Source organism: Plecotus auritus (genome assembly GCF_963455305.1).
Source record: "Plecotus auritus genome assembly, chromosome: 7".
Taxonomy (NCBI): Eukaryota; Metazoa; Chordata; class Mammalia; order Chiroptera; family Vespertilionidae; genus Plecotus; species Plecotus auritus.
This window is the reverse complement of record NC_137774.1, coordinates 61,444,140-61,456,785: the sequence shown is the minus strand read 5'-3', so window position 1 is coordinate 61,456,785 and position 12,646 is coordinate 61,444,140. Positions and strand designations below refer to the sequence as shown.

Sequence of the window (12,646 nt, the reverse complement as noted above, 5' to 3'; positions counted from 1 at the left end):
CATATTACCTCTTTATTATATAGAATAGGATGTCCCAGTGCTTCAAAGAGTGCCTGGCAGAGTGGGCACTCAATTCATGTCCCCAGAATGAGTGAGAGACCCTCAGAGGTTCTTAGTAACAGTCCAGTGCTCATCCATGGAGGCCTGCCCATACCAGGAAAGGCTTTGGGATTGTCACAGTGGGAGCTCTGGATACACACAGACATGCAAAGATAGTCAAGAAAGAGTTCACCAAGGCTGATGAACAAAAATTAGAATTATTTCTATATCCTAGCAAGGAACAATCAAAAATGAAATTAAGCTCAGCCAGGTGTAGCTCAGCGGTTGAGTGTCGACCCAGGAACTCAACCTGAGTGTATGTCTGTGTGTATCCAGACCAAGAGGTCACCGGTTCGATTCCCGGTCAGGGCATATGCCCAGGTTGCGGGCTCCATCCCCAGTGGGGGGCGTGCAGCAGGCAGCCAATCAATGATTCTCTCTCATCATTGATGTTTCTATCTCTCTCTCCCTCTTCCTTCCTCTCTGAAATCAATAAAAATATATTTAAAAAATGAAATTAAGAAAACAATTGCACTTACCAAAACAAGTGCATGACTTGTACAACAAAAACAAAACATGTCCAAAGAAATTAAAGATCTAAATAAATGGAAAGACATCTGTGTACAGAAGATTTAATACTGTCAAGAGGACAGTACTCCCCAAATTGATCTATAGGTTCAACCCAATCACTATCAAAATCCCAGCGGCTGCTTTGAAGAAACTGAGAAACAAGTCCTAAAGTTCACATGGAAACTCAAGGGACTCGGGATAGCCAATACAATTGTGAAAAAAGCAAAACAAAGTTGGAGGAGTCATACTTCCTAAATTCAAAACCAAGCTACAGTAATTAAGACATTGGGACTGGTATAAGGACAGAGATGTAGATCAATGGAATGAAACTGAGACTCCAGAAATGCAACTTCACATTTATGGCCAACTGACTTTTGACAAGGTTACCAAGACTATTCGGTAGGGAAAGAATAATCTTTTCAACAACTGGAGCTGGGACGAATGGATCCACACTGAGAAAGAATGAAGTTGAACTCCTTCCTTACAGTATACACAAAAATTAACTCAAATGGATCAAGGACCTTAATATAAGATCTAAAACTTTATCAGGAGAAAATCTTTGTAACCTTGGGTTAGGCAAAGACTTCTTAGAAATAACACCAAAAATACAAGTTACAAAAGAATAGATAAGCCCAGCTGGCGTGGCTCAATGGTTAGGCATCAACCTATGAACCAAGAGGTCACAGTTCTATTCCCAGTCAGGGCACATGCCCAGTTTGTGGGCTCGATCCCCACTCAGGGTGCATGCAGGAGGCAGCCAATGGATGATGTTTCTCTCTCATCGATGTTTCTATCTCTCTCTCTAAAAATCAATAAAACCATATTTAAAAAAATAAAAAAGGAAAAGGATGTTTATAGATGCAGCAAAACTTTCCACAAGGACCCATGAAAACTCGCCAGCCCTGTGATGGACTGTGGGGCTGGCGGGAACTTTTTAGGGTTAGGGTAAAACAGCACATTTCTATACTGTTTTAACTTTTTTACAAAACTGATTGCCTTCAATATAAAATAATAAATAGGTGAAATTTTTTTTAAAAATGTTAGATCAAGTCAATGATTGCACTTATTCTTTTTTTTAAAATATATTTTATTGATTTTTTACAGAGAGGAAGAGAGAGGGATAGAGAGCTAGAAACATCGATGAGAGAGAAACATCGATGTCTGGTTAACAGCCAACCAAGCTTCTTTAGGGTTCCCCAGGGAACAGGCCGTTTTAGGCTCTGGCCACGGAATTACTGTGCTTGCTGGGTCTCACTACACAGGGCTCCCCTGGCAGCCGCTGGGGCAGGACCTGTGCTTGCAATGCCCTGGTCAAGGCTGCTAGTCCTCCTCCGGGCTCCTCACACCCCCAGGAACTGCCTTCCCATGTAGAAAGGAGCTGAACTCTCCCACCCCCCACGCTGGGAGCCAGCACCTGAGCCAATATGGGCCTGGACTGAGCCAGCCCGCGCACACACTGGTCCTTGCTGCAGCCACAGAGGACAGAGTGCCTGAGGGCCACCTGCTGTCATGAACCTGCTTCTGTTTGGGGATTTGCCTATCCTCTGCTCTCAGGCCATGTACCTGGGGTTGGGGACCCACCGCCTAGTCCCCGGTGTCACGTGGCCCAGGTCTAAGCAGTATACAGAGCTTGGCACCTAGCCACAGCGACTGGCTCAGAGATGGGCATGTGACTCAAGCCAAACCAATCTGACCCAATCACAGCTAAGTCCAGAGCTTTGGCTTGAGTGGCTGAACGACAGGACACGAATCTGGGACAGGGACTGAGGCCACCAGAGAACAAAGCTGACGTCTGGTGGAGAGCAGAAGAAGAGTGAAACACAGTGCAGTGTACAGATGGTGTAGAACTTGGGCACCGGAAATCTGTATAATTTTGTTAACCAGGGTCACGCCAAAGAATTCAATGAAAAGGAAAAAAGAAAAGAAAAGGAGAGACAGAGTAAAATGAATAGTGATGACATCACTGAGACCCTAAATCCAAAGGTGCCTGAAGCCAAACCACCATCCCAGACCTCTGCACACAACACAGGCGCCCTTGCCTGTGGCGGGCGAACAACTTGACTGGCCACACAGAGGCTTTTTGTCACCTGCAATCTGAAAGTCCAAAAGCCAGCCAGGACGTAGGGCCACTGTATATTATTTCTATATATTTAAAAAATAACACTTTTATTAAAGCACATGGTTAAAAATAGCCCTCCTGTCCTACTAGGGCAGTGGTCAGCAAACTCATTAGTCAACAGAGCCAAATATCAACAGTACAACCATTGAAATTTCTTTTAAGAGTCAAATTTTTTAAACTTCAACTTCTTCTAACGCCACTTCTTCAAAATAGACTTGCCCAGGTCGTGGTATTTTCTGGAAGAGCCACACTCAAGGGGCCAAAGAGCCGCATGTGGCTCGCGAGCTGCAGTTTGCCGACCACGGTACTAGGGCCCCTGCGTATGACCATGCGGGCTGGGTACTGCTCGACTCCAGTGAACAACCTTGCAGCGGTCCAGGGCAGCCTGCTTCCCACCTGCAGAGACAGCCGCTTCCAGTCGTTCTGGGTGCCACGCGTGGAAGCCGGCGCCATCTCTAACTAACATGCGTGTTCTGTTATTTCTTCACCTATCTCGTTTGGTCCTTATCTATTGAGTGTCTGGTGTAACAAATGAGCCTTAGCTTCACTCCCCTTTCCACTGTACCCCCAGACAGGCAGGTCTCCTCCTGGCTCCCTTAGACACCAGGCCAAGAACATTCTCTTATCCCACGAACCAGAGGGAGCTGTGGGTTTCTTCTCAGCTTAGTCACTCCTCTCACCGCGGGAAGGAAGGAAGGATGTGGTTTTGTGCTGCAAATGAGGGACAAGAAGGCCAAAGAGACCTTTGCTCCTACCGACTTCAAAACGCATATTTTTTCCTAAAATAGGCAGACACATAACACATGTGAACAGCTGACTGCAACCAGGCGCCACGCTAAGCACTTGGCAGAGCCTTTCTCATCTGCCAACGACGGAGCTGCACGCAGAGAAGGGGCTGCCCTCCGAAAGGCACCGGGGCGGGAAACCAGCAGAGCTGGCTGCGCAGCTCGAGCTCCAGACGGAGTCTTCAGTTTCCTCCAAACTAGAAAAATGCCTCCCTGAGGCTCCCGCCTCGCTCGCCGCAGCGCTGTTCACAGGCGCCAAGACATGGAAGCGCTAGTAACCTGTCTGTTGAGGGGTGATGGGCAAAGAAACTGTGGTGCATACACGATGGAATAGTATTCAGTCTAAAAATAAAAGGAAATCCTTTCATTCGAAACAACATGGACATGCCTGGAGGGCATGACTAAATGAACCAAGCCAGACACAAAAAGACAAGCCCTGCACGATCTCACTCACAGGTAGAAGCTAAAAAGCCAAACTCACAGAAGCAGACAGCACTGTGGCTCAACATACGAGGAGAAGGTGGCCCAACGTATGAGGTTTCCGTGACGCAAAAGGAGTAGGCAAGTCCTAGAGAGCTGGTACAGTGGGTGGCTGCCGCTGGCAGCACTGCACAGTGAGCATGAGACCCGCGGAGGGAGGGCCTAGTGCTCCCACCACACACACAGGTGGTGCAGCGAGGAGGTGGGGTGGTAATTAGCTTGATTGTGGTAACCATCTCACCATGCAGACACATGCCAAACCATCACACTTATACCTTAGTTATACATAATTTCAATTCGTCACTTAAACATCAATGAAGCTGCCGAAAAACCAGCAAAAAAAACGAAGCCCAAGACAGTGAAGAGACCATGTGCTCTATCACCACATGGCTGGGTCTGAACTCCTAACCCGTTCCAGGCGTCCTCAAACTACGGCCCGCGGGCCACATGAGGCCCGCTGAGGACATTTATCCGGCCCACCGGGTGCCGCTGCCTGTCCTGCTTAGCAGCCGACTTGTCCCGGGCCCGCAGTGCGCATAGGAATTTGTTCATAGTTTTTTTTTTTAAACTATAGTCCGGCCCTCCAACGGTCTGAGGGACAGTGAACTGGCCCCCTGTTTAAAAAGTTTGAGGACCCCTGCGTGGCCCTGTCCTACACAGTGGCTCCCCAGCCACTGGCACTGAGCAGGGACCAGCAGGTGCCAATCAAATGCATCTCCTGGTGGCGTTTTATGCCCTTCCTGGAGGCAGGAAGTGGAAGTGGTAACAGCTATGCAGCACTGGGATCCCCTAAACCCGTGGTCGGCAAACTGCCACATGCGGCTCTTTGGCCCCTTGAGTGTGGCTCTTCCACAAAATACCATGGCCTGGGCGAGTCTATTTTGAAGAAGTGGAAGTTTAAAAAATTTGGCTCTCAAAAGAAATTTCAATCGTTGTACTGTTGATATTTGGCTCTGTTGACTAATGAGTTTGCCGACCACTGCTCTAAACCAAGCCCATGCCGGGACTTCAGGGTGGTGTCTTATTAAGACCTGTGCCCTAGCATGTGGTGGGCACTCACACACAAACATTTATTTCAACTACTGTGAGAGCCCAGCCAGTGTGGCTCAGTGGTTGAGCCTCAACCCAGGAACCAAGAGGTCACCTGTTTGATTCCCGGTCAGGGCACATGCCCAGGTTTTGGGCTCAATCCCACTAGGGGGTGTGCAGGAGGCAGCCTATCGATGAAGTTTCTCATTGATGTTTCTATCTCTCTATCCCTCTCCCTCTCTCTCTAAAAATCAGATTTTTTAAAAAATTTAGACTACTGTGAGAAATAATACAGTTTATGTCAGATTAAAAGAACTGATTTACAGATGTCCACACCCACCTGCCCCCTCCCTGCATATCATCTCCCCCACTTGCCCCAACCAAGAACCAATCGCCATTCACAACCACCTGCCCTTGCACCCTGCAAGGACTCTCTTCCTAGAATGCCTGTCTCACTCGCTGCCAAACCCCTTGTTCCCTCCCAAATCCAACTCAAACTTTACCTCCTCCAGAAAGCCTCCCGGGAGGTTCCCTTGTCTGTACAACGGGGCACAACCAACCCGGAGTGGTTCTGAGAAACCCATGAGATCAAGCACATGGCGCCCACCAGAGAAGTACCAGCTGCTGTTGTGCCCTGCCAGCCCCATCTCCCTGCTCCCCAAGTCACTTCCCTCCTCCCTGGCCCTCCATAAGTATATCCATTTTCCCCAGAAACCAGCAGTCTATGTGGCAGGCAGAACCATGGCCCCATCCATGTCCTAATCTTTGGACTCTGTGAATATCGTCCCTTATATGGCAAAGGCAACTTTGCAGATGTGACTAAATTAAAGGTCTTGCGATAGGAAGATTATCCTGGGTCATCCGGTAAGCCCAGTGTAATCACAGGATCCTCATAAAAGGAGGCAGGAGGGGGCTGAGCTAGAGAAAGAGAAGTGACAATGGAAGCAGGTGTCATGGAGGAGATGCTATGGGGCTGATTTTGAAGCTGAAGGAAGGGGCCACAAGCACAGGAATGCATGGCTCTAGAAACGGGAAATGGTGAGGAAATACATTTCCATAGATCCTCCAGAAGGAACACAGCCCTCTGACACCCTGACTTTTGAACTTCTGACCTCCTGAACGATGAAAAGAAGAGATCTGTGTTGTTTTAAGCCACCAAGTTTGTGATTTGCTGCAGTAGTGACAGGAAACAAGTACAGTCCAGAACAGTCGTCCTCAACCTGGGCAATTCTGTCAACAAGGGGACACTCCCCAGGAGGCTTTCTGGAGACATTTTTGGTTGTCACAACTCTGGGATTGTAACTGACTTCTAATAGGTCAAGCCCAGGGATGCTGCTAAATATCCTACAAGGCACAGGGCAGCCCACAGCACACGGTTATTTAGCCAACTGTCAACAGTGCTGAGGCAGAGAAACCTGCTCTAGATGATTCTGGTGGAATTCCAAGAAGCCGCCCCCACCCATTCTCCTTCCTCTCCTAAAAGCAAACCTCCACACACACCAGAAAGAGGAGAAATGAACTCACTCACTGATGAAGCAAGGAGCCAAGTCAACACTGGCGCTGCTGAAGCTCATACAAACCACGGCCAGGGCTTTGTTCATACAAAACTGTTACAGTGCAAGGCTACACCATGGTTTTAAAAATCAGAAAAGCACATTTTAGAATACAAAGCACAAATTATTCTCATTATAGCTTTGATTAACAAAATGCACATGAGAGTTTGAGTATTAATTTTTAATGACTTGCTGGGCACCCTGCTCATGTACTCAGGACACTGTGTACGCCAGGAAACCAGGGATCCAACTTGTCTCACTTCTCAGGGGAACTCTGTTTACATGGCCTCTCAGTGGCCAGCCACATGAGCCCCTGAACAGAAGGGGCCAAGTCTCATTCTTCTCTTTCTCCCAGTGCAGAGCGCCAGGCATGGCACACACTAGGTCCTGCGTAAATGAATGCTGCATGAACCAACTGGAGAAATGGGGCAACTTCTGCTGATCTAATGGGCACTGCAGGCTGGGAGTGGAGGGACTATGGGGCTATAACTACCAGGTGTCTGGGGGTTAATTAGCCTGACAGTGTTAGGGGCAGAAATAGAATAATGGGGACAAGCTGTAGTTATAAGAAATATTAATCGTGCTCTGTTAACTGTGATTGCTTTGTTCTGATTAAAGAAAGCACATTCTGATCCGGATGGGAGTTGTACCCCAGGACCTGGGAGTTAACCTGGAATGCCGTCCATTCACATCCAGAACTGCCTATCATCATAGAAAGATTAACAACCTTGTTGCTGAAACAACGAAGTCCAGAAGGCACTGGCCCTTTGCAACACCCAGTCCACATTGCCTGTAATCTGTAACCATTTTATCCACTTTTATTCCTTTTGCCTACTTCCCCATGCCTGTAATAACTATTCTTATTCCTTCTGCATACTTCCCCATGTAATCTTTGTCCTTCAACCAATATAAGCTGCTGTCTTATGGGGGGGGGGGGGCACAGAACAGACTTTCATGGATGACCTGCTGCCCTCCCATGCTGCCGGCATGGTTGGAATAAATGCTCACACATGATCCAACCCTGTCTCTGCTTAATTGGCTCAAATAGTGACAGGCAGCCCAGACCTATTGTTGTCCAGTTTCAAAAGCATGGCTGAGCTCCTGAGTGGAAAAGCCTGCACCATGTGGAGGCCCTCAAAAAGCACCCAAGACTAGGGCCTGGCCTGACAAGGATTTTGGGGCAAACTGATCTGGGTTCTGGTCCTGAGTCTGCTACTACTAGTGAGTGGCATTGGGCAAATTACTTAACCTCACTGAACCTCAGCTTCCTCATATGTCAAATCCACTCAGTCAAAAAAGTGGAGCGGAGTGTGCAAGGTAAAGAACTGGAAGAGGTGGCCAGGGGACAGAAAAGGCCACTGTGGCAGGCAGCTCTCCACCACGAAGCTGTGCTTCCCCTGCCCAGCCAGGGACTACATTTCCCAGCACCTTTTGCATCTAGGTGGGACCATGTGACTGCATGGGGGCCAATGGGATATGGGTTGCTTCTGAGCCCACACTAACAGCCCATTTCCCCCTCTTGGTCATGTTCCCTCCACTGCGATCTGCCCTGAGACAGCCTGGAACGGATTCGGATTCGCAGCATTTCAGTATCACTTACAAAGCGCCTACTTCATCACTGCTCTCAGCTCCCTGGAGGACAGGGGCTCCCCATCCCTGGGCTTCTCTCACAACAGGCCCTCTGTTTGACACACATCCCCACTTGCCTCCCCACCCATCCCTGGCCAACTCCTCTGCTTATCTCCCCTGCCCCCCCCCCCCCCCCCCCCCCGCCGGCTTCAGCTTAGATGTTATCTCCTCCAGGAAACCTCCCGGTCCCGAGGTGATAGCACTATTAGCTTCATCCTCCAGAGGAGGAAATGCAGGAACAAAGGTCACAGGACCCCATTCTCTTCAGCAGACAGCCACAAACCACCAGGGGCGGTTGGAAGCAGAGGCTCTGTCCACAGTCACTCAGGGGCCCCAAATTACACAGCTAGGAAGTGTAGGAGTTGGGTTTGAAGCCAGTGCAGGCTGAACTGCAGCTTTCCCTCAGTCCTCACCTGCTAGCCCAGTCCTAAAAGCACGGGCCTAGGACCAGCAGCAGAAGCAGCAGCCTTGCTAGGAACTTGAGCATGCAAATTCTCAGGCTCCACTCCAACCCACTCAATTACACTCGGGGGTGACCCAGCAATCTGTGTTTAAACAAACCCCCGGCCGCTTTTCATGTGCACTCAAGTTCAAGCTCTGGCCCAGAGAAATTTTCTGCCGTCATACCACTTGTTTTCCAACTGCTCCCTGTGGAGTCCTTGCAAGGTCTAGAAAGTGTCACAGCGGAAGAACTGAATATGGTGCACCCTTGAACTTTCTAAATATTTGAAATGCTCCTCTGGTACGTTGGGGACCCGAGGAGTGTCACCTTCCCCCTTATCATCAGCATGTATGACTCGCTCCTTCCTCTGTCTGAGCTTTCTTGCTTATGCCCATCAGCCTTAGCTACCAGAGTTTAATCCAGAAAGCCTTTAAGGCCCAAGCTGCTTTCATCCCATGGTGGTCACTGTAACCATCTTCTTCTAGAAAATTCTGTGTCGAGGGTAACAGTCTGAAGCTTCTTGGTCAGCAAAAGTGATCCCTCCCCCCCCCCCCCCAGCTGGTTTGGCTCAGTGGATAGAGCATTAGCCTTCAGACTAATGGGTCCCAGGTTCAATTCCGGTCAAGGGCACATGCCTGGGTTGCTGGCTCAGTCCCCAGTGGGGTGTGCAGGAGGTAGCTAATCAATGATTTGCTCTCTTCATTAATGTTTCTATCTCTCTCCCCCTCTCCCTTCCTCTCTGAAATCAATAAAAATAGATTTTAAAACAACAACAACAACAAAAACCTGATCCCTCCAACATAAAAACTATTTTTGAATCAGTCCAGCCAGCCACTATTACTTTGAATGTAGTCCACTATTCAAATAGTGTAGTCCATCACTATTTTTCTGCTTCAGTTCAGAATCAAACCAGAAAGGATGAATCCTAGAGAATGAGCTGGAACAAATCCAAGTTTCTGCTGTTGATCTTCAGCCTCCTTCCACACTATTCCCAGTGTCTTGGCAACTGGACGCAAGTCTGCTGCAGACTGGACAAAGGTTCTTTGGGAAATCTGATCAGTGTCAGAAAAAAGGCATAGGGACATCTCCCCCCATGGAACGGCCCAGCCAGAATAGCCCAAGGGGAAGCACGGCCAACAAGCCCACTCACACCCCCAGACCTTGCGAAGGCCCCCCTCTCTTCAGCAGGTAGCCACCAACCACCAGGGGAGGCTCTGTCCACAGTCTTTCGGGGGTCCAGGCTCCTTCAGGCTGGTGGCTCAGGAGTCTAGGCCCTTGGTGGTAAATGGGGGCATAGTGCCAGGTTTTTAGGGTCCTGGAGCTTTAAATAGGGGAAACTTACATACATGCCGCTTTAAATAGGGGAAACTTACATACATGCTGCTTTACCTGTGTATGTGGCTTCTCCCATTAAAGCTCTATGGCCCTGGCCATGTGGCGCAGCTGGTTAGAGCATTGTCCTGTGCACTGGAAGGTCGCAGGTTGGGAGGGGAGCCAACTGATAGATGTTTCTCTCTCACATCCTTCTTCCTCTCTCTTTCTCTCTCTCTCCCTTCTTCCCTCTCTAAAATCAATTACATTTTTTTTTAAAAAAAAAAAAAAAAGCTCTTATGAATTTGAATAAGGCTTCCTGTCAGTTCTTAGGAATTGATCCTGAATTTAGACTTTGGGGCTTTTCCCCAACAATTACACATACATTGAGAACATTTCACCTGATCAGCAGGCCCTGACTTCCTGCCCCCACCCCCTGCAGAGGATAAGAACTTGGGACCCCAGAGGACCCAGCCTTTGAGAAGGGAGCTGGGAGGAATGGGGGATGGCAATCCCAACCATGTTACACCTGAAGTCACGCCATCAAGTGTTACTGTATTTGTTGAGTTCGTACATGAACAGGGGAATGCATGTCAGCTGCTGCCGAGGACGCCTGCATCCCGCTATATCTGAGCCCTACCTCTTCCTCTCAGCCATCCTTTCCAGCTCAGGGGCGCATCTCCGGTTCTAGGAAGCCTCCACTAACCGCCCCCCTCCCCCCACACAGCAGGCATTATCAGCTTCCACCTGCTGGCTGTGTTCCCACTTTTACTTAGTCCATCTTGCTAATTAGAGTCTGCTGTTGGACCACCTGGGCCTTGGCTTCCTCCTCCTTAATATCAGAGGGGCACGACGTTACTCGATTTCCCGGCTGAGTGGCCCCAAGGCAAGCAGCGCCAAGGCCGAGGCCCCTCCCATGAAAGCTCATCTGTCACACTAGGGGCGCAGACAGAACTAGGCCGGGAGGCCCCGCCCCCGCCCGCCACTCTCATCCACGCCCCGCCCTTTGGCGCACGTCTCAACCGAGCTCACAACCGACTCCCACAGCCAACGACGCTGCAAAGGCGCGTCTACACGGTCCTTGAGGTTCCGGGAGTCCTGCTGATGGAGTGGGGTGTGGGGCTCCGGGCCTGCAGGCGACAGGACGGCAGCGCTGTCCCCATCCTCTGCGGGCTCTGGGCGGGGGTCCCAAGCAGCCTCTCCCAGCCATTCGCGTGCCAAGTGTATTCCTAATAGACGCCGCCGTTAACCTGCGCAACTCCCCCAATTTTACAGAGTTTAACCAGAGGGGAAGCGCTCCCAACACTTGCCTTCTGCGCGGCCTCAGGTCCCACTTCCAAGCCCCAGGCCCAGCGTGCTCGGGGTACCGGCCGCACCGGGGGTGGGGGGTAGGGGAGTTGGTCCTGCAGCGCCCGAGCCCGCCCGCGCCCATAAGCCCGATCAACTGCAGCCGCACCTACCTCCTTCGGGCGGACAGGAGCGGCGGCCGATGCTCACGGCCGCGAGGATCCAGAGGAGGTGGTAGAGGCTTGTAGCCCGGTGCTCCAGGGTGCAGGGCGGGCGGGCCCCCCGAGAGTGCCGGGGAGCGGCGAGCCGGGCGCGCGGGCCGGCGGGCCGGGGAGACAGCGAGGGCCGCGAGGGCCGATGGAACGATCGCGGGGAACGGGGGCCGCCGGAACGATCCTGGGGCGCGAGGAGCGCACGGGCCGCTGGAAGATCCGAGGCACTGGGCGCATGCAGGGGCGCGAGCGCAGGTGACCGTCTGCTGAGCCGTGGCAGCCTCCGGGCCGGGTGTGCGGGCGTTGGTCTGCGAAGATCCAGGCTGGGGCTGGGGCGGGGCTGTGCTCCAGCGGGTGCACCGCGTGGCTGTCACGTGGTCTCCCCTCCCCCCCTCCGCCTGCCCCCGGCCCCGCCCGAGTGGCGGTCTGCGCAGCCCGACAAGTCTTCCAGCTACAGCGCCCCGTTGGTACCTAACCTAGGGGGTGGCCTAGCACCCACTGGTGGGGGAGGGGGAGGACTCCCTCCCCACATAATTCCAGAAAAGGCACCCACCGCCTAGCCTTCCCATTTTCTTCTCTGCCTGCCTAGAACCTGCATTTGAGTCCTTTTCAAAATCACTAGTAATCCCATCTCACTGTATAAATTATCTATACATAATCTTGGAATATTTTTATAAGAAATTGCTTTTATTCCCCTGATTTCTGCTTCATTAAATTTAGGCACTTATGACCATTGCAGTTATTTGTGTCATTATTTAATTAACTAGAAGCCCTGTGCACAAAATTTGTGCACAAAATTCATGCAAGGGTAGGGTCCCTAGGCCTGGCTGGTGATCAGGGCGGATGGGGCCTTCCTTTGTTCTGCGCCGCCCCTTGTGGTCAGCGGGTGGTCAGCGCACATCATAGCGAGTGAACTCCTGAGGGGACAATTTGCATATTAGGCTTTTATATATATAGACTAGAGGCCCACGTGCACGGAGGTGTCCCTCAGCCCCGTCTGTGCCCGCTCACAATCTGGGACCCCTTGGATAGGGTCCCTAGGACTGGCCGGCAATCAGGGCCTATCGGGGCTTTCCTTCCCCCAGCTGCCAGCAGCTTGCCCCACCCCCACCACTGCCACTGCTTGCCATCTGTGCGGCACTGCCCTCCCCCCCTTCCCTGCCACTGGTCACCTCCCTCTGCGGGCAACA

The 12,646-nt window shown here is 51.0% G+C and overlaps 1 protein-coding gene across 6 annotated transcripts in view; it reads right to left on the bottom strand.

Annotated features, from left to right (window-relative positions):
- Positions 1 to 11,812, bottom strand: part of EEF2K (eukaryotic elongation factor 2 kinase) — a 62,257-nt gene extending 50,445 nt beyond the window's left edge. For 3 of the 6 annotated variants that reach the window (XM_080682708.1, XM_080682709.1, XM_080682711.1), the window contains exon 1: positions 11,418 to 11,775. The gene's annotated coding sequence lies outside the window, so the exon portion shown is untranslated. Of the gene's footprint in view, positions 1 to 11,417 lie in introns of all 6 variants that reach the window. The other 3 variants (XM_080682707.1, XM_080682710.1, XM_080682712.1) reach the window with 2 other exon arrangements.
- Between the last annotated feature and the right edge of the window lie 834 nt (positions 11,813 to 12,646).